This window comes from Macaca mulatta, chromosome 3, assembly GCF_049350105.2.
Source record: "Macaca mulatta isolate MMU2019108-1 chromosome 3, T2T-MMU8v2.0, whole genome shotgun sequence".
Lineage (NCBI taxonomy): Eukaryota > Metazoa > Chordata > Mammalia > Primates > Cercopithecidae > Macaca > Macaca mulatta.
The window spans coordinates 72820849-72847609 of record NC_133408.1 but is presented as its reverse complement, the minus strand read 5'-3'; the positions used below and the strand labels follow the sequence as shown (position 1 = coordinate 72847609).

At 39.9% G+C, this 26761-nt stretch overlaps 2 pseudogenes; one reads left to right on the top strand and one right to left on the bottom strand.

Annotated features, from left to right (window-relative positions):
• Positions 1–8361: 8361 nt before the first annotated feature.
• On the bottom strand, positions 8362–9852 carry LOC715984 (cell division control protein 42 homolog pseudogene; annotated as a pseudogene).
• A 6235-nt stretch (positions 9853–16087) lies between these two features.
• Positions 16088–17412, top strand: LOC704558 (tubulin beta chain pseudogene; annotated as a pseudogene).
• The last annotated feature ends 9349 nt before the right edge of the window (positions 17413–26761 follow it).

The following is a 26761-nucleotide window of genomic DNA, read 5'->3' as shown; positions in this document are numbered from 1 at the left end:
AGCAATAGATGACCCTTTAGAACGCATCTCTGAACTAGAATTAGGATCCTTAAACAACTTCAGAAGGGAACAAACAAGAAAGGAACCCAACAATTGATCACTGAGTGCTCTAATCGTAAGGAGAAATTAAGACTAGCTGGTTGTTATCTTAACTTTGGCCAAGACAAACCCCAATTCAGTTACTTACCTAGGGATGGGTCTCAGGCTGAAGACTACTCTCTACCATCCTAGAAGCAGAAAAAACAAACTCATCTTCCCTGTTGGAAGTGAGCTCAAACTCCACAAAGGAGTTACCTGCCTTTCATCATTATGGAAGCAGGAAAAACTTGCCTTACTTGTGTTGGAAGCAAGTAAACCTCCAAGGAAAAGAGGAGTTGTACAGCAAAATACACTTTAGATCCTGACCAAATTTTGGGAGATCAGGGCTTCTCTGGAGGGGGTGCTCTCAGACTTCAGCAAACTGTCTTTTTGGTTTGAGCCATAATGTTAGCTCATGCTGGTACCAAGCACCAATAGGAGATTTGTCAAAAGTCAGGGGCATCTCCATTCACAATCCCCCCGTGGCTACCAAAATGTGAACCCTGAAAATCTGAGACATGTCTCAGTTATTTTAGAAAGTTTATTTTGCTAAGGTTGAGGATGAGCCCATGACATAGTCTCGAAGTCTTAACAACATGTGCCCAAGGTGGTCAGGGCAAAGCTTGGTTTTATACATTTTAGGGAGACATGGGACATCAATGTATGTAAGAAGTATATTAGTTCCCTCCCAAAGGTAGGGAGGGTTCAAAGCAAGGAACCCCCAATGCTGGGGGCTTCCAGGTCACAGGTAGGTGACAGACAAATGGTTGCATTCTTTTGAGTTTCTGATAAGTCTTTCCAAAGGAGCTAATCAGAATATGCATCTACCTCTGTGAGCAGAAGGATGACTTTGAATAGAATGGGAGGCCGATTTGTCCTGAAGAGTTCCCAGTTTGAAGGGGCCCAAGATATTTTCCTTTCACAGGGGGTACCCATTTGTTGATTCTCCTTTCTTCTGTGGACATCTTGTGATTTCCTCTCTTTCCAACTATGGGACACGCCAGTCTTTTTGGTCTTCAGGTGTAAGCACTCAGCTGGGAAACTGAGATCCTAGAAAACACAGCTGGACAGAAATACAGGTCATTGCATTTGTAGCTAGTGAGACTTTTCTTTCTTCTAGCTGCCTCTGGTTTGATTGTGGATCTTCAGAGGATTGCTTTTCACCTCTTTGGAGATTTCTAGTTCAACCTTCCTTGGTTAAGTCACAACATTAGGTAAGGTTTATTGGTTTTGATGAGTTACTAGAAAAGTTACCTTTAAAAAAAAAGCTGGTTACAGTGTTTATAAAAGATAATTTCACAAGTAAAGTAGGCTAGCTGCTTTTTCAGAGTCATATATCCTGAGTCAAGGCATAGGGCACGCTTTTGTTGCCTTATTCATTAAGGGGATCCACCCTGAAGTCAACAATCTAATCAAGAAACAGGTTAAGTTGAAAAGACCATCTCTCTAACCATATTGGTCTCCAAAACATGACTGCTGGAGTTTACCTAGTTATTTTGAAACTCTTTGTAAAATAAATTTACATCTATAAAGAAAATTTCTATTTGTAAAGGCATCTTTCTCCTGCATTCAAACCACTAGAAACTTTTAAGATAGAAAAGACATTTGCTTAATATTTACATAGCAAGCCTTACCTATGTTTAAGATACTTTCCCTGTCAATCTTGTTTTGACAGAGCCTTTACCTGTGTTCTTCTTGTCTCACGAATAACACTGCTTAGATTTAGGTTGTGTGCCTTTGGGATGTAAATTTTCACTTAAGGAACCATCCTATTAGAAGTGCAAATTTAGGATTGCCTAGCTAACAATTGTTTAGGGCTTGGCAGTTTAAATTGGGGAGAGAAATCATTTGAAAACGGGAAAATGAGAAACCTAATAAAGCTATAAAATCTCCTGTCTGTGAGTCTGTATGTCTATATGTGTCATGTGTATGTTATATTTTACCACCAAAATATATGAAAGAACTCTAATTAATTGGCTTAAAGAAAAAGTAGGTGCTTAAACTAAACATCTTATCAGAAAAATAGAAAGTAACTCAAATGCCTCTTAGTATACATGACTTGAGTATGTTTTTGGTAAATAAGATGTTTTGTTTTCTACAGTCAATTTTTTTGGGGGCTATTTATAGCTTATGAAAATTGAATAAAGCATATTTTTGTGAGCAAAATTGAAACATTTATATTTCTCTTTATCTGGTTTTTCCAGAATTTGGAAACTATCTAAGTATTTTTAATTTATAACGACGTAGTTATTTGCCTAAGTTCATCAATAATGTTTTCTTTTATAAGAGGACACATTGGAGACACTGATAATTTTACCAAAGCTTGGACTGGAAAGGCATATTTTCAGATATGACTAGATTGCTTTAAGGAGTGGAGGTTGGTTTTACCAAACTGATAAAAGGGCCCTTGGAAAGACTGGCCCAATACTTTGTCTGTACAGTTTCCTTACAAAGTTTGTGACCTTATGGTAAGTTAAAATGCCACCTTCTGACAGGTCCATGAACCTCAGAATACTTCGGGACATTGAGAAGAGTTTACCCAATTCATACAGGCATTGCAGGCACAGTCCGATGGTGAATCCTTGGCTTGGCCTTCTAGCCCCAAGAGGCTTTTAAAAGTCTAATCTGATATTCCTTATGAAAAAGTACCAGCAAAGCCAACTTACGAGAACCTTTATGGCGGATCACTATTCTTGCTGTACTTTATGCAAATAATAAGACAAGTATAGTAAGACTATAAAACTTATTTTACAAATAACTTGGTACTACTAAAATTTATCTTTGGTAGAAACGGAGAACTTGGGAGAGCAAAATTATGTTTCAGAAGAAAATTGTAGAACACCTGTGTTGAGATTCTAGCCCTAATCATTATTTTTGTAGAGATGGGGTCTCACTATGTTGCTAAGACTGGTTATGAACTCCTGGTCTCAAGCAGTCCTTTCACCTTGGCCTCTCAATATAGTGGGGTTATAGGCATGAACCACCACACCAAGCCTGCCACTTCTTTTCCTTTCTTTCTTTCTTTCTTCCTTCCTTCCTCTCTCTCTCTCTTTCTTTCTTTCTTTTTCTTTCTTTCTCTCTCTCTCTCTCTCTCTCTCTCTCTTTCTTTCTTTCTTTCTGTCTCTCTGTCTCTCTGTCTCTCTTTCTTTCTTTCTTTCTTTCGGAGACGGAGTCTCACTGTGTTGCCAGGCTGGAGTGCAGTGGTACAATCTCTGCTCACTGCAACCTCAGTCTCCTGGGTTCAAGCTATTCTCCTGCCTCAGCCTCACAAGTAGCTGGGACTATAGGCATGCGCCATCACGCCCAGCTAATTTTTGTATTTTTAGTAAAGATGGGGTTTCCCATGTTGGCTAGAATGGTCTCAATCTCTTGACTTTATGATCTGCCCACCTAGCCTCCCAAAGTGCTGGGATTACATGTGTGATTCACCGCGCCTGGCCGCCTGCCACTTCTTTAAAAAAAATCCAGTTGTAAGGACTACTAATCAGAATGTAAATTAAGGGCAACTTGAATCTAGGCTCCTGGGTGACCATCTTTAATCCTTTTTTTGAGACAACGTCTTACTCTGTCACACAGGCTGGAGTGCAGTGGTATGACCTGCCTCCCAGGCTTAAGTGATCCTCCCACCTCAGTCTTCCAAATGTCTCTGGCCACAGGCCTGAGCCACTATGCCAGGATAATTATTGTATTCTCTGTTGAGACAGGGTCTTGCTATGTTGCCCAGACTGGTCTTGAACTCCTGAGCTCAGGAAATCCACTCACCTTGGCCTTTCAAAGTGCTGGGATTATACGCATGAGGTACCATGCTTGGCTGATCCTTAATCTTTATACTTGAATAAGTTCTCTTTTAACTAGACTCTGAACTTTTTGATTATTTCAGTTTGACCCTATACTCTGATGTATGTAATAAAGGGTTTGAAGTTATTTGTTTGAAAGATGTATCTTACTATGTAAGGCTTCACTGCAAGTAGTAGTATATTAGTGAATGCATGTATGTGTAAAGTAAAGATTTTATAGACACATTTAATAAATCTAACAATATTACTTATTAGCTGTATTGTTAACAGTGTTAATTCACTCATTGTAAATGGTTACCAAGTTATAATATCTGTAGTGATATCCAAAACATACTTACTTCAAAGATATTTTGTAGCATGAGGCTTACAGGCTTTGTAACCACCATTTTCAGCAAACTAACACAAGAACAGAAAACCAAACACTGCATGCTCTCACTCATAAGTGGGAGTTGAACAATGAGAACACATAGACCCAGGGAGGGGAACACCACACACCAGGGCTGTCGATGAGTGGGGGCCAAGGCGAGGGATAGCATTAGGAGAAACACCTAATGTAGATGACAGGTTGATGGGTGCAGCAAACCACCATGGCACGTGTATACCTATGTAACAAACCTGCACGTTCTGCACATGTATCCCAGAACTTAAAGTATAATAATAATAAAAAAGTGTTACTTCAATGAATCAATGTAATATATGAAGTGTGACTACACCTATGTTTAAAAGATAATTTTAAGAATGTTACTTATGAGTTGCATTAATAAATAGTATTAATTCAATCAATAAAAGTGTTTACCAATGTCTAAAGTATGTATGTGTTTAAACATACTTCCTTAATAAAAACTTTTTCTTATATATGTTACTTCTTTGTTGTGAAGAGGGTTATGTCAGTTATGCATATTATGTATGAAGTGTTTGTAGATACATTTAAAATGATTCTAATAATTTTCTTAAAACTGATGCTAACAATGTGAATTCAGTGAGTATAAGTGGCAAGCAGACCATAATATATGTAATAAAGTGTTTAAAGATACTCCTTTAAAATATTTTTAAAAACCATCTGCCCGCCTCGACTTCCCAAAGTGCTGGGATGATAGGCGTGAGCCACCACACCACCTCCAGCCTATTTCTTTTTAAGAGTATTCATTGTTGCATACATAAATGCTACTGATTTTTATATGTTGATTTTGTATCCCTAACTTTACTGATTCATTTGTCAGTTCTAACCAATTTTTTTGTAGAATATTTGCGTTTTCTAAATACAAGATCATGTTGTTTGAGAACGAGGATAATTTGACTTCTTGCTTTCCAATTTACATGCCCTTTATTTCTCTTTCTTTTGCTTGATTGGTCTGATAGGACTTCTAATATTATATTGAATAAAAGTGGTGAAAGTGGGTATCCTTGTTTTGTTCCAAAACTTAGAGAAAACAGTTCCAATTCTTTCCAGTTTGCAGTTAGATGTGGGTTTGTCATATTTAGTCTTTTATTTCATTGAAGTACATTTCTTCTCTACACAGTTTGTTGAATGTTTTACTATAAAGTTGGATTTTAATTATACTGTATTTACTGTACACTCTATTTATTTTACTATGAAGTCGAATGCTTTTTAAACATCAATTAAAATAATAATATGGTTTTGGTTTTGGTTCTGTTAATGTGATATATGAGATTTTATTGATTCATGTATGTTGAATCATGCTTGCATCCTGGGATGAATCCTATTTAATCATGGTGAATGATCTTTTCAATATGGATTGAGTGAGGATTTTCTAGTATTTTGTTGAGCACATTTTTGTCTATGTTCGTTGAAGATATTGTCCCGCCTGTAGTTTGCTATTGTTATATCCTTATCTGGGGTTAGTATCAGGCAAATGCTATCTCACAGAATGTGTTTGGAAGTATTCCCTCCTTTTTAATTTTTTTTTTTTTTTTTTTTGAGACGGAGTCTTGCTCTGTTGCTCAGGCTGGAGTGCAGTGGTGTGATCTCAGCTCACTGCAAGCTCCAGCCCCTGGGTTCATGCCATTCTCCTGCCTCAGACTCCCAAGTCGCTGGGACTACAGGCCACCACTCCTGGCTAATTTTTTGTATTTTTTTTTTTTTTTTTAGTAGAGACGGGATTTCACTGTGTTAGCCAGGATGGTCTTGATCTCCTGACCTCATGATCCACCTGCCTCGGCCTCCCAAAGTGCCAGGATTACAGGCGTAAGCCACCGTGCCCGGCCTCTTTTTAATTTTTTTTTTAAAGAATTTGAATAGAATTGTTATCAGTTCCTTTTTAAGCGTTTGGTAGAATTCATCATTGAAGCCAGATCCTTGGCTTTTTGATGATGGGGGACTTGTTATAATGCCTTAAATCTCATTACTCTGACTGGTTTTTTTCATATTTTCTATTTCTTCATGGATCAGTCTTGGTAGGTTGTTTGTGTGCAGGAATTTACGCACTTCTTCCAGGTCTTCCAGTTTGTGGCTATACAGTTGTTCAGAATAGTTTTTAATAATTATTTGCATTTTTGTGATATCAGTTGTTATGTCTCCTTTTTCATTTCTGATTTTATTTCTTTGGGTCTTCTATCCTTTTTTAGTCTAGCTAAAGATTTGTCTCTTTTATCTGTTCAAATCCTCAACTTTTTGTTTGGTTGGTCATTTGTATACCTTCTTAGTCTCAATTTTACTGATTTTTCCTCTCATCTTTATTATTTCTTTGCTTCTACCAAATTTGGATTTAGTTTGTTTTTGCTTTTCTAGTTACTTTAGTATATTGTTATGTTGTTTATATAAAACTTTTCTGTTTTTTTTAAATGTAAGCACTTATTGCAATAAACTTCCCTCTCATCACTGCTTTTGTTGTATTCTTCAGTTTTTTTGTATATTGCATTTCTATTTTTGTTTCCAAACATTTTAAAATTTTCTTCTTCTTTACTGAACCACTGAATATTCAGAAGCATGTTCTTTAATTTCCATGTGTTTGTGTAGTTTCCAAGGTTCCTCGTTATTGTTGTCAAGTTTTTTTCTTTTGTGGTTAAAAAAAAAGATATAATTTTGACTTTTTTTGCATTTGTTGAGGATTATTTTGTAGCCTAATATATAGGCCTGGAGAATGTTTCACATGTTAATGAGAATTATATGTACTCTGAAGCTACTGACTGACATGTTCTATAAATGTCAGGCTCATTTGGTCAAGTGTGTAGCTTAACTCCAATTTTGTGGTGGTTGTTGATTTACTGTCAGAATGAGCTGTTCTTTCCTCAGAGTGTTGAAGTACCCTACTATTAATATATTGCAGTTTTCTCTCTGTTTAGATCTATTAATGTTTGCTTTATGTACTCGGGTGCTCTTGAGTATATATTTATAATTGTTATATTTTCTTGCTAGATTGACTCCATTTTTTAGACAGGGAAAAAAAATTTTTTTTTTTTTTTTTGAGACGGAGTCTCGCTCTGTCGCCCAGCCCAGGCTGGAGTGCAGTGGCGCGATCTCGGCTCACTGCAAGCTCCGCCTCCCGGGTTCACGCCATTCTCCTGCCTCAGCCTCCCGAGTAGCTGGGACTACAGGCGCCCACAACCGCGCCCGGCTAATTTTTTGTAATTTTTAGTAGAGACGGGGTTTCACCGTGGTCTCGATCTCCTGACCTTGTGATCCGCCCGCCTCGGCCTCCCAAAGTGCTGGGATTACAGGCGTGAGCCACCGCGCCCGGCCAAAAATTTTTTTTAATTACAAACTCAATTCATTTGGTGTATTTCAAAGGTGCAATACTTTTCTTCATTTATCAGTGAGAGAAGTTAGAAATTAACTTCCCCAAAAAATCAGCAAATGGCAAACAAATGTCCTTGAAAGTCACAATCACATATAGTGTGTCCTAGAAAAGAGAAGGGGCAAGACAAGCTCCACCCACTTTCATGAGTTTCATCCAATACTGGATCTACTCCAGGGTGGGGAGAAAAGGCAGCTTTCAAAAAGCCACATGTTACTAAATGAGGCATTTACTCTACTCCTTCCTAAGAGCACCAGATGAGGAACATGTTTTCTAAACTAGATCTAGGAAGTGGAAGGTGGAATCAATCCATCCTCCTCCCCTTAAGGGCTATCCACTGGTTAATGAATTTTAAAAAACAAGACTAAAAACAAACCCCACACACAATCCTCGAAAAAAAGAGGAGAAAAAAAAAAAACTCAAAACACTAAGATGTCCCAGATTACTCTCCAGAGTGGAACCAGGGAGCAGCTTCAACAATTCGTTAGTCTGTATACCTTGCTTTTAAACAAACAAAAAATTATTTTTTCAAGCTACAAAACAAAAACTAGTACTAATCACTTTTCTGACAATACACAATTACTCAAAGTCACCTAGTCCTGGGAGGGGGAAGGGGCCATACCTAAAGGCCTTATCTCACGTGAGTGTATGTGGGTAGGTGCAGGGCATTTGCCATTATTGCAAAAATGAATTTTAATTTTTAATCTTTAGTTTGATTTAAACACTGCTTTTAGTATGATGCCAGCACCAGCTGGGCAGAAAGGGCTCTGGAGAGATGTTCATAGCAGCACACACCTGCGGCTCTTCTTTGGTTCTGGAGGCTCCAGGGCAGCCAATATTGCTTCGTCAAATACATTCTTTAGGCCTTTCTGTGTGAGTGCGGAACACTCCACATACCTTACAGCCTTCAGGTCACGGACCAACTTTTCAGCAGTCTCTGGAGTGATAGGCTTCTGTTTGTTCTTGGAAAGTTTCTCAATAGTAGGGGGGTCATCTCTGTGGCCAATTTGGATCCCAACAAGCAAAAAAGGAGTCTTTGGACAGTGGCGAGTTATCAGGCACCCACTTTTCTTTCGCATTTTCAAATGAAGGTGGAGAGACCACTGAAAAACAGACTAGAAATACATCTGTCTGTGGATAACTCAGTAGTAGTAATCTGTCATAATGCTCTTGCTCTGCAGTATCAAAAAGCCCAAGAGTATATGGGTCTCCACCAATCATAACTGACTGCATAATTGTCAAAAACAGTCAGCACATGTTCCGATGGAAATTTGTTTGTTGTGTAGGATATCAGGAGACTTGTTTTACCAACAGCATCATCGTCCACAACAACACACTTAATTGTCTGTATTGCTGAAATAGTTTTGTATCCACCTTAAATACTTAAAATATGATGTTGACCTCAGCTTCTCCACTGGGGTGTTCGAAATTGACCCCTTTATCATTACATAGTGACCTTCTTTATCTTTTTACATTTTACTTGTGGTCTATTTTATATGATATAAGTATTGCCACTCCTGCTCTTTTTTGGTTTCCATTCGCATGGAATTTTTTCTCATCCTGTCATTTTCAGTTTCTACGTGTCTTTACTGATGAAATGGGTTCATTGTAGGCAGTGTGTATATGAATCTTGTTTCTTTATTCATTCATCCACTCGGTGTCTTTCAATTGAAGAAATGAGTTCATTCTTTTGATAAATAAGTACTGATAAATAAGTACTATTGTCATTTTGTGACTTGTATCTTTGTTGTTTTGTAACTCCTCTCTTTCTCACTGTCTCTTCTTTGTGGTTAACTTTCTATGGTACTGTGTTTTAATTTGTTGCTTTTTATTTTAAGTGTATTTATTAGAACATTTTGTTTTGTGATTATGAAGATTACAAAAATATCTTAAAGTGATGACTTTAATCACAAAATAATATAAACAAAGAAAAAAACTAAGAAAGCTCTACACTTCCCCACATTTTGAATTTTATTATGTCACTTTACGTATCTTTGTATTTCTTCTCTCTTAACAGGTTCTGTAGATACTTTTGTTTTTGATAGATTTGTCTTTTAGTCATTATACTAAAATGATAAGTGGACTGCATACTACAGTTACAATTACAAAATTTTGAGTTTGTCTGTGGGCTTATTATTACCACTGGTTTTTATAACTTTAGATGTTTTCTTTTTTGCACATTTGTGTTTTTCTCTTTCAGACTGAAGAAGTTTCTTTGGCATTTCTTGTCAGAGGGGTCTGATGGGATGCATTCTCTTAACTTTTGTTTGTCTGAGAAAGACTATCTCCCCTTCGTGTTTGAAGGATAGCTTTGCTGGGTACAGTATTCGCAGTTGACAATTTTAGTCTTTCAGTACTTTACATATACTCCCACTCTCTCCTGGGTTGGACAGTTGCCATTTAGAAGTCTGTTGCCAGTCATTTGGAGCTCTTTTATATTATTCACTTATTTTCCCTTGCTGCTTTTAGTATTTTATTTGTCTTAGGCCTTTGAGGGTTTTATTATCCTATGTCCTAGGGTAATCTTATTTGGCTTTACTCTGTCTGGTGATCTCTGACCTTCTTATACTTGGAGATTTATATCTTTCCCAAATTTTGGAAAGTTTTCTGTTATTATTTCTTTGAACAGACTTTCATTTTTTTTCCTCTTTTTCTTTTTTGAGAAGGAGTCTCACTCTGTCACCCAGGTTGGAGTGCAGAGGAATGATCTCAGCTCACTGCAACCTCTGACTCCCAAGTTCAAGCAATTATTTTGCCTCAGCCTCCTAAGTGGCTGGGATTACAGCTGCACACCACTACACCTGGTTAATTTTTGTAATTTTAGTAGAGACAAGGTTTCACCACGTTAGTCAGGCTGGTCTTGAACTCCTGACCTTCAGTGATCCACCTGTCTCAGCCTCCCAAAATGCTGGGATTACAGGCATGAGCCACTGCACCCTGCCTCTTTGAATAAACTTTCTATTCCTTGCTTTTGCTCAGCTTCCTCTTGAATATCAGTAATTCTTAGATTTACTATTTCGATGTGATTATCTATATCTTATAGGCATTCTTTACTACTTTTCATTCTTTTCTTTTATCTCATCTGACTGTGTATTTTCCATCAGCTTGTCTTTAAGCTCACTGATTTCTTTCTCTGCTTGATTTATCTGCCATTGAGAGCCTCTCATGAATTTTTGTTCAGCCGATATACTTCTTAGTCTTAGGATTTCCCTTTGATGTTTTTAAAAAATAATTTCAATCTTTTCCTCAAATTTCTCTGATACATTTCTGAATTGCTTTTCTGTATTATTTTGTGTATCACTGAGTTTCCTTAAAAATATTATTTTTGGGGCTGGGCGCAGTGGCTCACGCCATAATCCCAGCACTTTGGGAGGCTGAGGTGGGCATATCATGAGGTCAGGAGTTCGAGACCAGCCTTGCTAACATGGTGAAACCCCGTCCCTACTAAAAATATACAAAAGTTAGCTGGGTGTGGTGGCAGGTGCCTGTAAACCCAGGTACTTGGGAGGCTGAGGGAGGAGAATCACTTGAACCCAGGAGGCAGAGGTTGCAGTGAGCCGAGATCATGCCATTGCACTCTAACCTGGGTGACAAGAGCAAGACTTCATCTCAAAAAAAAAATTACTATTTTGGATTCTTGATCAGAGAGACTAACTATCACTGTTTAGTTAGTGTTGGCCAGTGGCTTCTTGCTTTGTCCACTTGGGAAGATTATGGTTTTTTTGTCTGCTGTTTTCTCTTATGAATGTACATCTATGTGTCTGCATTAAAGTATTATTCATTCAAATCTTCTCTGTCTGGCTTGTTTTATTTTGTATTGGGTGTGTTTGTTAGAGAGAGTTTGCAATTTACCTTGAATATCCTTTTTGCTGTGTCACTACCTCCTTTTTGGCACTAGATGGCACCTTAATCCCAGGTTTGCCTCAGCTCTAGCAACCATTCAGAGCACCTCTTGTGCCAGATGAGGGAGGTCCTAAAGGGAATACCAGGGAAGCTTGGCAAGGCTAGCTAGGGATTTGTTATCTGAGAACCTATGAAACATAGCTCCTACAGCATGGTGTTACCGAACAGCCACTGTGATTTGGCATCTCCTTTGGCTAAATAGCTACATTTCCCAGGCTGGGGATACCTGTTACCTAATCTCTTTGTTTCTGGGTGTCCTCAGGAGTTTTTCCTCCCTTAAGGCACTGGCTATACTTCTTGTGGGTGTCTTCTGTCTGGAATCCCAAGATGGCGGGAAAGCTGTTGTCTTCCTGAATCTTCTTTTTCTTCACCTTTTTTTTTTTTTATTTTGGTCTAGTAAGCTTTAATAGGCGAAAAATTTTCTGCACACTTGGTGTCCGGCAGATGTGTGCTAGGATGTCAGGAATATAAAAGTCTTACTCTTTTATATCTGCATGGATTTTTTCACTTCTCCATTACTTCAGTAACTATCTTATTTGCATATTTGAGTTCTGTGATATTGCTGATGATAATCTTTGAATTTGTTTAAGGTTTTCTGTCAGTCAGGAAGTGGAAACCAGCTTGCTTCTACTCAGCCTTTTTGGTGATGTCACTGTCCTTATGAATTTTGAAAGCTTTACTGTGAAGGGTGTTATATAAGTAACATGTAGTAAGGTACTTGTAAGACACACACTTAAAATATATTTCTTTTTTTTTTTTAATTGAGATGGAGTCTTGCTCTGTCACCCAGGCTGGAGTGCAGTGGCGTGATCTCGGCTCACTGCAAGCTCCGCCTCCCGGGTTCATGCCATTCTCCTGCCTCAGCCTCCCGAGTAGCTGGGACTACAGGCGCCCGCCACCACGCCTGGCTAATTTTTTCGTATTTTTTAATAGAGATGGGGTTTCACCGTGTTAGCCAGGTTGGTCTCGATCTCCCGACCTCATGATCCACCTGCCTTGGCCTCCCAAAGTGCTGGGATTACAGGCGTGAGCCACCGCACCCGGCCCTTAAAAGATATTTCTAAGATGTTGTTGATAAAATGAATTTGTAAATGTATTAATTTAGTGATTTCAAGTGTTTACCCAATTGCAAATATATAATAAAATGTTTAAATATGTTTCTTTAAAGAAGTTCCTTACTATACATCTTAAAATCTTTGTTGTGAAGAGTGTTCTTTTAGTAAGTGGATATGTAGTGTGAGGTTGTAGACACTTACATTAAAGATAATTCTAATAATGCTATTTATTAGATGAGTTGGTAACTATGTTAACTCATTGAATGTAAGTGCTTACCACATGATAAAGCATGCAATAATGTGTTTAAACATGTTTTAAATGATGCTTTTGTTATTCATTTTAAGAGCTTTGTAATGAAGAGTGTTATTTCAGTGAGTGGATATAATACTATGCAGGGAATAGTTAGTAGACACACGCCTAAAAGATGACCTAAGTATGTTATTGATAAAATGAGTTGGTGACTATGTTAATTCAGTGAATGCAAGCAAGTATTACCAAACTGGAATGTATGTAATAAAGTGTTTAAACATGGTTCTTTAAAGATTTTTCTTACCACACATTTATATATATATATATATATACACACACATATATATTGAGATGGAGTCTCACTCCGCCACCCAGGCAGGAGTGCAATGGTGCAATCTTGGCTCACTGCAAGTTCCTCTGCCCTCCAGGTTCAAGCGATTCTCCTGCCTCAGCCTCCTGAGTAGCTGGGACTACAGGTAGGTGCCATCAGGCCCAGCTAATCTTCTTTGTACTTTTAGTAGAAACGGGGTTTCACCATATTGGCCAGGCTAGTCTCGAACTCCTGACCTCAGGTGATCTTCCTGCCTCAGCCTCCCGAAGTGCTGGGATTACAGGTGTGAGCCACGGTGCCCGGCCTCTTTCCACACATTTTAAAAGCTTTGTTCTGAAAATTGTTACATCAGTGAGTGAATGTGGCTCACTGTAAAATGTTTATAAGCATATGCTTAAAAGATGATTCTAAAAATGTTACTGATTAGTTGATAATAGTGTTAATTCAATGAATGTAAGTATTAATTAAATGCAAGTGTTTACCAAATTGTAAAGTATGTAACGAAGTTCTTAAACATTCTTATTTATAGATTTTTAAAATTATACATTTAAAAATCTTTCTTGTGAAGAGTGTTATATTAGAGAGTACATCGAATATTTCACTACATACACCTACTCACTAGGTTTGCAGGCACGTGTTCAGAAGATAAAACTGATAATGTCACTTAAAATATATGTTGTTAACTGGATTAATTCAGGGAATTTAAGTGTTTAATAAGCTATCATATATGTGTAAAGCGTTTAAGCATTTTTTTTTTTTGAGACAGAGTCTCACTCTGTCACCCAGGTGGGAGTGCAGTGTGCGATCATGGCTAGCTGCAGCCTCTGCCTCCTGGATTCAAGCAATTCTCCTGCCTCAGCCTCCTATAGATGGGACTATAGGTGACTGCCACTACACCCCGCTAATTTTTGTATTTTTAATAGAGATGGGGTTTCACCATGTTGGCCAGGCTGGTCTGAAATTTCTGACCTGAGGTGATCTGCCCCACCTCGGTCTCCCAAAGTGTTAGGATTACGGGTGGGAGCCACCCTACCATGGCCAGCCAAGCATATTTTTTTAAAGATATTTCTTACCATTGCATTTTGGGTAAGAAACATTCTATGGCAAAAAGCTTTTATTTTAATGAGTGGATCTAACGTATGTAATATACGTAGTGAGGTGCTTATATGTTGAAAGAAAAATCTAAGAATGCTACTTAAAAGATGTGTTGTTAACTGTATTCAGTAAATTTAAGTGTTTACCAAGCTGTACAGTATGTAATAACGTGTTTCAATATGCTTCTTTAAAGATATTTGTTACCAGAGACGGTGATGTCAGCAAGTTGTTAGAATAGAAACTATCTCACTCTACTTGCTTCCATAAAAATTCAACTAACAATTTTCCACAGACTAGGATACCTTTGTAAATATCCCAGAACTTGGGAGTGAATCTGAGATGTCTTCTCAAACTACAGACCAATAGCCACACATAAGTGTACGAGGAATGATTTCACTTTGACCAAGTTGCTCCTTTCCCCAAACTGCACAGTGATACACACAGTGTTTTCCAGTAACCACGTTATTTTTTCAGAGGGAGAAAAAAATTGGAGGTGAATATTTAGCTATCCCATTATTCTGGGACCATTCACAGGAGATACTATCTTGTCTCACCTCATGGGACATATTGGAGGGTATTAGAGGAGCTGGTCCTACCCTAGCCTACCTGTTTTTCCAGCCCAGTACCATCTTATCTCACCAATACTCACACTGACCCCAGGGCATCCTGAAGGCTCAGATCTAGCCTTTCTTCCTCTTTGCAGAAAGACCTTTCTCTACCCAGATATACAGGGACATCATTTTACACACTTACCTTAGGTGTTCTAAGGAAAAGCACCTACCCCGATCGACACATCTGTGAAAGTAAACAACTCTCCCAGTGGAAGGTGACAGAATTTGGGCTGCTCTGATTAAAATTCTCTGGCTTAGTGCTTGCTGTAGGTGTAGGGTCACATAGAAATTGCAGGGAAAGATTACTGTTGCCTTTTTGGTTCCCTTCCCTGCCAGTAGGTGAAAAGCTAGCCCTATGGCCTTTAGTATAACTATAAGCGCAACTGTGTGTGTGTGTGTGTCTGTGTGTGTGTTTGCATTATGTTTATTACATGCATATTTATACAAATATGTATTTATGTATGTATGCATAAATGTATATTTTTGTGTTATTACATATAAGATCTATATTTTATTATTTATAATCTATATGAATTTTTTCTTGCTTGCATGCAAAGGCACCACCACAAACTGGCAGACAGTGCTACAATGTTGTATGTATAAATATTTGTATTTTGATTTCTATTTATTTATATGTTGATGATATATTTGTAAATGTTTCCTATTTCATTTAAAATGTATGCATTTATGTGTATGTATATATTAATTTCCAGTTATGGTTTTACTTGTGCCCTGTATGCTTAAACATTCCAGATTGATCGATTGTGTTACATTGTTTCCTGAGACTACCGATTCCAAAACCCCGAGATCCTACTGAGGCTTTTTCTGGTCTAAGTGGGAAGATGCGGCTACACATTGGACTTCACGTGTCAGGGCCATCTCTTCCCTTGGCATTTAGAAAAAGTTCACTTCTCCTATAGGAGGGAGCAGAGAAAGTTGGCTGACTGTTTCAGGGCAAACGAAGGAACCAAATGTCTATGGAACCTGGCAATATTAGGCAGTCTTCCATTCAAGTCCTATTTGGACACCGTCTCTCTGAGATTTTAAGAACAGAAAAGCTCTCAGAGCCTTCCTGCCACGGTGCTCGCACCTCACTGCTCCAGCCTCTGGGGCGCATTCCATCCTTTCAGCCTGCGACTAGCAGAGAAAAAAATTACATATTTTCTTGCTCCATACACACCTTGTGGCGAGCAAAAAAATTAAATTTTAACCATGAGGGAAATTGTGCACATCCAAGCCAGTCACTGTGGCAACCAGATCGGTGCCAGGTTCTGGGAGGTGATCAGTGATGAACATGGCATCGACCCACCAGCACCTACCACAGGGACAGCGACCTGCAGCTGGACCGCATCTCCGTGTACTACAATGAAGCCACAGGTGGCAAATATGTTCCTCGTGCCATCCTGGTGGATCTAGAACCTGGGATCTAGAACCTGTTTACTCAGGTCATTTTGGCCAGATCTTTAGACCAGACAACTTTCTTTTTGATCTGTCTGGGGCAGGCAACAACTGGGCCAAAGGCCACTACACACAGGGAACCAAGCTGGTTTATTCGTTCCTGGATGTGGTATGGAAGGAGGCGGAGAGCTGTGACTGCCTGCAGGGCTTCCAGCTGACCCACTCACTTGGCTGGGACACAGGCTCTGGAATCGGCACTCTCCTTATCAGCAAGATCCAAGGAGAGTATCCTGACTGCTTCATGAACACCTTCAGTGTGGTACCTTCCTACAAGGTATATGACACTGCGGTCGAGCCCTACAATTCTCCATTCATCAGTTGGTAGAGAACACCGATGAGACCTATTGCATTGACAACGAGGCCCTCTAGGATATCTGCTTCCACACTCTGAAGCTGACCACGCCAACCGACTGGGATCTGAACTACCTCGTCTCAGCCACCATGAGAGGTGTCACTGCCTGCCTCCACTTCCCTGGCCAGCTCAGTGCTGACCTCCACAAGTTGGCAGTCAATATGGTTCCCTTCCCATGTCTCGATTTCTTTATGCCTGCCTTTGCCCCTTTCACCAGCCATGGAAGCCAGTAGTAACAAGCTCTCACAGTGCCCAAACTCACCCAGCAGGTCTTCGATGCCAAAAACATGATGGCTGCCTGTGACTCCCGCCACGGCCGATACCTCACCATGGCTGCTGTCTCCCGTGGTCAGATGTCCATGAAGGAGGTCGATGAGCAGATGCTCAATATGCAGAACAAGAACAGCAGCTACTTTGTGGAATGGATCCCCAACAACATCAAGACAGCTGTCTGTGACAGCCACCTCATGGCCTCAAGATGGCTGTCACCTTCATCAGTAACAGCACTGGCATCCAGGAGCTCTTCAAGCGCATCTTGGAGCAGTTCACTGCCATGTTCCACCAGAAGGCCTTCCTCCACTGGTACACAGGCGAGGGCATGGACGAGATGGAGTTCACTGAGGCTGACAGCAACATGAACGACCTCATCACTGAGTATCAGCAGTACCAGGACGCTACCACAGAAGAGAAGGAGGATTTCAGTAAGGAGGCTGAAGAAGAGGCCTAAGGCAAAGGCCCCCCATCACCCCAGGCTTCTCAGTTCCCCTTAGTTGTCTTACTCAACTGCTCCTTTCCTCTCCCTCAGAATTTGTGTTTGCTGTTTCTATCTTGTGTTTTGTCTTTTTCTCTTCTGGGGGGTCTAGAATGGTGCCTGGCACATAGTAGGTGCTCAATAAACACTGGTTTGTTGAAAAAAAAAAAGAACAGAAAAGATGCAGAAGTTTTTTGGCTTATATGGCCATACACTTCTCAGAATACCCTTGAGGACCTAAAGGTTGGTCGGACACTGACCAGCGCTTCTGAACCAGGGCTGCATGCCTGGCTCAGAAACTCCAGGCCCTCTGTAGCTTTCTGGCTTGTGCATGCGCAGTTCTTACCTGCCGTGATGGACTCATCTCACCTACTCTAGTTTGAGCACAGGCATCATTCATTCACCTGGGGTGGCAGGGTCCAACAGTCTGCCTCTAACCTAGTTTTCTTTTTCTAACAGCTACTTTAGCATCCAGAAGTGTTTGTCAAGCCAGACATCTATATTTCTTGCTTCTGAAACTTGTGGAGGAGGCCTCAGACACCTGGCTTTTCAGGTGTCTCTGATTCAGAGATTCTTTAGTACTACCCTGTAGGGTTCTCTAGAATCAGCTGGGAACAGCCAGAATAGAATTACTCAAGCCTTTGGCTTCTGCGGCCATTTTCCTGGCTCTGAAAAGCTCCCAGTGTCTCGCATTTCAGTTCAACCCTGGCCTGGGGTTGCTCTGGCTTGATATCATCTCATCCCAGCACATCCTCGGGTCTCGATCTAGCCTTTCCAACTCTCTGTGAAAAGCTTTTCCTTCACAGAGTGAAGTGTCATACTGGGACACCACTGGATGCACCCACCTCAGATGTCCCAAAGAAGGGCACCTATCCTGATCAAGAGGTTGTCTAGAAGCGGACAGTTTTCCCACTGTTGGGTGATGCTGCTTGGGCTGGATCTGGTTTAAGTCTCTGGCCTGGTGTATGCCATTAGTGTAGGGTCACATGAAACCTGCATGGAAAGACTCCTGTGTCTTTCTGGCTTCTTTTATTGCCAATAGGTGATGAGACAACCTTATGGCATCTAGTTTAGATGTAAGTGCATCTGTGTGCGTTTCAGTGTGTCTGTGTATTTCTCTGCACTATACGTATCTTATACATATATTTTATATACACATATACGTTTATTATGTATATATCTGTCATTATAGGTAATATCTATGTTTATTTTTAAATATATATTTATGAAAAAATATGTTTTTATTTCTCTTGTATGGAGAAATACCACCACCAACTGGCAGACCACTCTATAACACTATATATATAAATAATTCTATTTTAATTTTATTCATTTATGTGTTGTGTATATTCATATATGGTACCTATTTCTTCATACACAAAAATATATGCATTTATGTATGTATATATATATTTATTTGCCATTTTATCTTTGCTTGTGTGTCATGTATGGGTGAAGCACTTTAGACTGACCAATTATGCTATACCGTTTCTTGAGATCAGTGACTTCAAAACACTGAGATCTCACTGAGTGTTGTTTTCTCAGTCGTGTAAAAGATGTAGCTGTTTATTTGACTTCAGATGTGAAGGCCATTTCATCCTTTGCCATTTGAGAGAAATCCTCCTCCTGCCCTAGGAGAGCAAAGAGAGAATTGACTGGCTGTTTCACGTCAAATAAGAAAGCCAAAAGCCTATGGGACGTGGTAGTTCTTTTATTTCAAGTCCTATTTGGTCACTACCTCTCTGAGCTTCTAAGAACAAGAGAGATGGGGTATTTTTTGGCTTACGTGGCCATACAGTTCTTAGCCTAGTCTTAGTGACCCCACAGCTAGATAGAAAGCTAACATTGCTTTTGGCCCAAGACCACATGCATGGTCTAGGGCCTCAGAGCTTTCCTTAGGTTCCTGAATTACACACAAGCACAATTCATATCGCCATGATGGACCTACTTTACTTCACCAACTGGGCCCTATTTTGGGGACAAGCATGATTCATTCATCTGGTGTGACAGGGTCCAACAGTTTGCCTCCCCTTCACTACTGATGTTTACTCTTTGTCATTCTCCATCCACTGTACCCACCCCCCATTCCTTAATGGCAGCTATCAATTTCCAACTGCCCATGCTGAATTTGGAGAGAGCCCCATCTCTCTTCCCCATTGTAAGACTCACATACAGTGATCCCTGTACCTATCAGAATGGCTCTGAATAAAGTCTTCCTTGCCACGTTTTAAAAGGGTCATAGAATCATTTTTTAACACATGGTAAAATTTATGGGATTTTTTGGTCTTTTTTATTTTTTTAAACCACAGGAAAAATGCTGTGAAATTTTTAGAGACGTCAAAATGATAGAGACAGAAAGAAAAATAGTGGTTGCCAGGGAGTGGGTGGGGACAAGGAGGAAAGAGTTGGAAGAATGGGGCGTTATTATTCAATGCTTACAATTTTTTGGCTTTACAAGGTGAAAAGAGGAATGCAGATGGTGGTGATGGTGGCATAACATTGTAATTGAAGACAGTGCATTTTATGTGTATTTCACCACAATTTTATAAAATCAAAAATAAATAATTAAAAACATTACTACACAAAAATACATAAACCAAGATACTTCTTGCAGCAATAAGTGTAAGACAAAATAATTGGCAACCCTAAAAATGTTTAAAAACAGAATAATAATTGAATATACACAATTTGACAGCCTCTCTATCCCTTCACCACTTATTTTGCCAAAACAACTTGTCATTCCAGGGTGCCTTCTATTGGGTTTGTTCATGTTTGTCTATCTGCCAATTTTTGGTGGTGAAGAGGCAGATGAAATCATTCCAGCAGGCTGCTGCCATGCGTGAGTGAAATGCATGGTGCATCTATGCTAAAGTAGAACAAAAGTACTGGTGCCTTAGAAGTCACATAATTTTCTTAGAATAAATTAAGCTTTCTTGGTCACGTGCAGTGGCTCAAGCCTGTAATCCCAGAACTTTGGGAGGCCGAGACGGGCAGATCACGAGGTCAGGAGATCGAGACCATCCTGGCTAACACGGTGAAACCCTGTCTCTACTAAAAATACAAAAAAAAAAGTAGCTGGGTGAGGTGGCGGGCGCCTGTAATCCCAGCTACTCGGGAGGCTGAGGCAGGAGAATGGCGTGAACCTGGGAGGCGGAGCTTGCAGTGAGCTGAGATCCGGCCACTGCACTCCAGCCTGGGTGGCAGAGCGAGACTCCGTCTCAAAAAAAAAAGAATAAATTAAGCTTTCTCATGGAGAAAGGGTGTATATCCCCAAATGACCAAAGCAGAGGTTCTCCCACCATCACCCCTTCCCTGTCCCCCTCTCAGGCCAAAGTCATGAGGGAAAGACCCAGAGGTATGTGAGAAGGTACTTCCAGAACAAGTCTCATCTCTTCCTCACATAACCTTGCCACTGTGACCATTTGCCCAAAATACCAAATTATGCTTCTCTTCTGAAAGATTTTCTGTAGAATGGGGCCTAGCTCACCAAGTAAGAGAAAACTCCTAGCCTAGGCTCCCAAATTGATTTGCTTCAGCAAATCTGTTCAAACGCACCCCATTCTATTGCTTCATTCAAAGGCAGAAAACTCTCATCTTGTCAGAGCTGATGACATCTATGGTCTAGGGCTTAAAAACTTCATTTCACAATCCCTCCCATAGGCTGAGGCTTTCACACTGCAGAGAACAGGAGAGGAGTGTGTGTGTAAGAAACTCCATTTGTCTGGGGCAAAATATCACTCCCCTACTTTTCCTAACTCAGGAAACGCCACTACGCCCTTTGAGAACCATTACGGTGGAGGTTAACATCTTACTCTGTGTCCTCCTGAGGTGGCTCAGTGACAGGGGGATACTAAATCGACTTTTGCGGTGTCAAACACAGGAGTGGAGTGATAGAGACCCAGACCTAGCAGGGTTTAGTTTTGAACCATACAATAATAATGAAGGGGTGGCCATTATCACGGCACCTGCCGTGCTACTGAAGATGACTGAGCTCCCTCAGAGGAGGGGTGACAGCCATCACTGCAGCTCCAGTCTGCCATTTTCCCCTGCTGGTGCTGGGAGATGGGGTAGTTTGGACCCAGGAGGAATTCCCCACAATGCAGCACAGCAGCTGTGGCAGATTGTGGCCAGACTACCTCTTTAGGCCAGACTCTGATCCATCCCTCCTTACACAGTGGGGCCTCCCTGCAGAATTTTAGCAGCTCCAGCCAGGGGTTTAGGGACAGAACTCTGACCTCCCTGGTACTGAGCCTTGCGGGGAGGGGCAGCCATGGTCTCCATGGATCAACAGATTTCGTATTTCCGCCTGCTGGCTCTGAGGAATCTGGGCAGTACAGATGAGTGGGATTCTCCCCAGTGTAGTGCAGCTTTTCCAACAAGGGGCAGCCAGAGTGCTTCCTTAAGCAGGTCCCTGGTCCCATGCCTCTTGACTAGGTGAGACCCCCAGCAGGGGTTGTCAGACACCTTACACAACAGCATTCCCACTGGCATCAGGTAGGTGCACCGCTGGGACAGAGATCCCAGAGGAAGGGGCAGGTAGTTATCTTTGCTGTTCTGCAGCCTCCACTAGTGACACCTCCAGCTGTGGGAGGGACCCAGGTGAACAGGGTCTGGAGTGGACCCCCAGCAAATCACAGCAGCCCTATGGAAGAGGGGCCTGACTATTAAAAGAAAAACAAAAACAACAACAACAGCATCAACACAAAAGTCCCCCAAAAAACTCCAACTGAAGGTCAGCAGCCACAAAGATCAAAGCTAGATAAACTCATGAAGATGAAAAAGAATCAACAAAAAAATGTTAAAAACTCAAAAAGCCAGAATGCCTCTTTTCCTCCAAATGATTACACCACCACTCCAACAAGGGCACAGAACTGGGTAGAGGTTGAGATGGATGAATTGACAGAAGTAGGCTTCCGAAAGTGGTTAATAATGAACTTCACTGAGCTAAAAGAGCATATTCTAACCTAATGCAAAAACGCTAAGAACCACGATAAAACATTACAGGAGCTGCTAACCAGAATAACCAGTTTGGAGAGGAACGTAAACAACCTGATGGAGCTGAAAAACACAACGTGAGAACTTCACAATGCAACACAAGTATCAATAATAGAATAGAATAGACCAAGCAGAGGAAAGAATTTGAGAGCCTGAAGACCATTTTGCTGAAATAGGACAGGCAGAGAAGATTAGAGAAAAAAGAATGATAAGGAACAAACAAGACCTCTGAGGACTATGGGATTATGTAAAAAGACCAAACCTACAACTGATTGGGATACCTGAAAGAGACAGGGAGAACGGAACCAAGTTGGAAAACATACTTCAGGATACCATCCAGGAGAATTTCCCCAAGCAAGCGAGGCCAACATTTAAATTTAGGAAATCCAGAGAACCCCAGTAAGATACTCCATGAGAAGATCAATCCCAAAACACATAATCATCAGATTCTTCCAGGTTGAAATAAAGAAAAAAATGTTAAGAGCAGCCAGAGAGAAAGGCCAGGTCAACTACAAAGGGGAGCCCATCAGACTAACAGCAGATCTCTCAGCAGAAACCTACAAGCCAGAAGGGATTAGAGGCCAGCGAGGCACAATTGCTCAAGCCTGTAATCCCAGCACTTTGGGAGGCCGAGGTGGGCGGATCATGAGGTCAGGAGATTGAGACCATCCTGGACAACATGGTGAAACCCTGTCTCTACTAAGATACAAAAAGTTAGCTGGGCATGGTGGTGAACACCTGTAGTCCCAGCTACTCGGGAGGCTGAGGCAGGAGAATCGCTTGAACCCAGAAGGCAGAGGTTGCAGTGAGCTGAGATCACGCCACTGTACTCCAGACTGGCAACAGAGCAAGACTCCATCTCAAAAAAAAAAAAAAAAAAAAAGATTGGAGACCAATATTTAACATTCTTAAAGAAAAAAATCTCCAACCCAGAATTTCATATCTGACCAAACTAAGCTTCATAAGTGAAGGATTAAAAAAATATTTTTCATACAAGCAAATGCTGAGGGAATTTGTCACCACCAGGTCTGCCTTGCAAGAGCTCCTGAAGGAAGCACTAAATATGGAAAGGAAAAACCAGTAGCAGCCACTGTAAAAACACACTGAAGCACAGGGACCAATGACACTATGAAGCAATAACATTAACAAGTCTGCAAAATTACCAGCTAGCATCATGATGACAGAATCAAATTCACACATAACAATATTAACTTTAAGTGCAAATGGGCTAAATGCCCCAGTTAAAAGACACAGAATGGCAACCTAGATGAAGTGTTAAGACACATCAGTGTGCCGTACACAAGAGATATATCTCATGCAAAGACACACATAGGCTCAAAACAACGAAATGGAGAAAAATTTACAAAGCAAATTAAAAAAATAGAAAAGCAGAGGTTGCAATCCTAGTTTCTCATGTAACAGACTTTAAACCAACAAGATCAAAAAAGACAAAGAAGGGCATTACATAATGGTTAAGGGATCAATTCAACAAGAAGAGCTAACTATCTTAAATATATATGTACCCAATACAGGAGAATCCAGATTCATATGAGAGGCCTACAAGGAGACTTAGACTCTCACACAATAATAGTGGGAGACTTTAATACCTCAATGTCAATATTAGATCATCAAGACAGAAAATTAACAAGAATATTCAAGACTTTAACTTAGCTCTGGAGCAAGTGAACCTGATGGATATCTACAGAACTCTCCACCCAAGGGCAACAGAATATACATTCTTCTCGGCACCACTTGGCACTTATTGTGAAATTGATAATATAATTGAAACTAGAACACTCCTTAGCAAATTCAAAAGAGCTGAAATCATAACGTCTCTGAGACTGTAGCACAATCAAATTAGAACTCACATAAGAAACTCACTCAAAACTACACAACTACATATAAATCAAACAACCTGCTCCTGAATGACTCCAGGGGAAATAATGAAATGAAGGCAGAAATCAAGAAGTTCTTTGAAATCAATGAGAACAAAGAGACAGCATACCAGAATCTTTGGGACACAGCTAAAACAGTGTTAAGAGGGAAATTTATAGAACTAAATGCCCACATCAGAAAGGCAGAAAGTTCTCAAATCGACACCCCAGCATCACAATTAAAAGAACTAGAGAACTAAGAGCAAACATACCCCAAAGCTAGTAGAAGACAAGAAATAACCAAGATCAGAGCAGAACTGAAAGAGATAGGGAAACAAAAAATCCTTAAAAAATGTATTGAATCCAGGAGCTGGTGTTTTGAAAAAATTAATAAAACAGACCACTAGCCAGATTAATAAAGAAGAAAAGAGAGAAGAATCAAATAAGTACAATAAAAAAGATAAAGGGGATGTCACCACTGAGCCGAGAAGAAAACAAGCAAAGGTCAGAGAATACTATAAACACATCTATGCAAATCAACTAGAAAATTTAGAAGAAATGGATAAATTCCTAGAGACATACACTGTCCCAAAACTAAACCAGAATGAAATAAAACTCCTGAATAGACCAATAGCAAGTTCTGAAACTGAGGTGGAAATAAGTAGCCTACCAACAAAAAGAAGCTCAGAACCAAACGGATTAACAGCTGAATTCTACTACAGGCACAAAAAAGAGCTGGTACCATTTCTATTGAAACTATTCTAAAAAATTGAAAAGGAGAGACTCCTCCTTAACTCATTCTATGAGGCAGTATCATCCTGATACCAAAACTTGGCAGAGATACAACAAAAAAAGAAAACTTCAGGCAAATACCCCTGATAAACAGCAATGCCAAAATTCTCAATAAAATACCGGCAAACCGAATCCAGCAGCACATCAAAAAGCTTATCCACCACAATCAAGTCAGCTTCATCCCTGGGATGCAAGGCTGGTTCAACATATGCAAATGAATACACATAAACATAATTCATCACATAAACAGAACTAAAGACAAAACCCATATTATTATCTCAATAGATACAGAAAAGACCTTCAATAAAATTCAACATTTACGTTAAAAACTCTCAATAAACTAGGTATTGATGGAGCATACTTCAAAATAATAAAAGCCATTTATTATAAACCCACAACCAATAGCACACTGAATGGGCAAAAGCTGAAAGCATTCCCCTTGAACACCAGCACAAGGAAAGGATGCCCTCTCTCACCATTCCTATTCAACATAGTATTGGAAATTCTGGTCAGGGCAGTACAAAGCAATAAATGCAAAAGAAAGAAAGAAATAGTATTTGAATAGAAAGACAGGAAGTCAAATTGTCTCTGTCTGCAGATGACATAATCCTATATCTAGAAAATGCCATTGTCTCAGTCCAAAAACTTCGTAAGCTGAAAAGCAACTTCAGCAAAGTCTCAGGATACAAAATCAATGTGCAAATATCACAAGCATATGCATTCACCAACAATAGAGAAGCAGAGAGTCAGATCATGAATGAACTCCCATTCACAATTTCTACAAAGAGAATAAAATACCTAGGAATACAACTAACAAGGAAGTAAAGGACTTCTTCAAGGAGAACTACGAACTGCTACTCAAGGAAATCAAAGAGGACACAAACAAATGGAAAAATATTTCATGCTTATGGATAGGAAGCATCAATATCCTGAACATGGCCATACTGAGCAAAGTAATTTATAGATTCAATGCTATTCCCATTAAACTACCATTGACATTCTTCACAGAATTGGAAAAAACCACTTTAAAATTCATATGGAACCAAAAAAAGCCAATATAGCCAACACGATCCTAATAAAACAAAAAACAAAAACAAAACAAAACAAAACAAAAAAAACAAGCTGTAGGCGTCATGCTACCTGACTTCAAACTATACTACCAAGCTACAGTAATCAAAACAACATGGTACTAGTACAAAAAAGGACACATAGACCAATGAAACAGAATGGAGAACTCAGAAATAAGACTGCACATTTGCAACCCTCTGATCTTCCACAAATCTTCCACAAACCAGCAATAGGAAAAGGATTCCCTATTTCATAAATTGTTCTGGGAAAACTGGCTAGCCCGATGCAGAAAAACTGGACCCCATTCCTTACACCTTATAGAAAAATTAACTCAAGATGGATTAAAGACTTAAATGTAAAACCCCAAACTATAAAAACCCTAGAAGAAATCTAGGCAAGATCATTCAGGACATAGACATGGACAAAGATTTCATGAGGAAAACATCAAAAGCAATTGCAACAAAAACAAAAATTGACAAATGGGATCTAATTAAACTAAAATACTTCTGAACAGGAAAAGAAACTATCATCAATGTGAAGAGACAATCTACCGAATGGGAGAAAACTTTTGCAATCTATCCATCTGAGACAAAGGT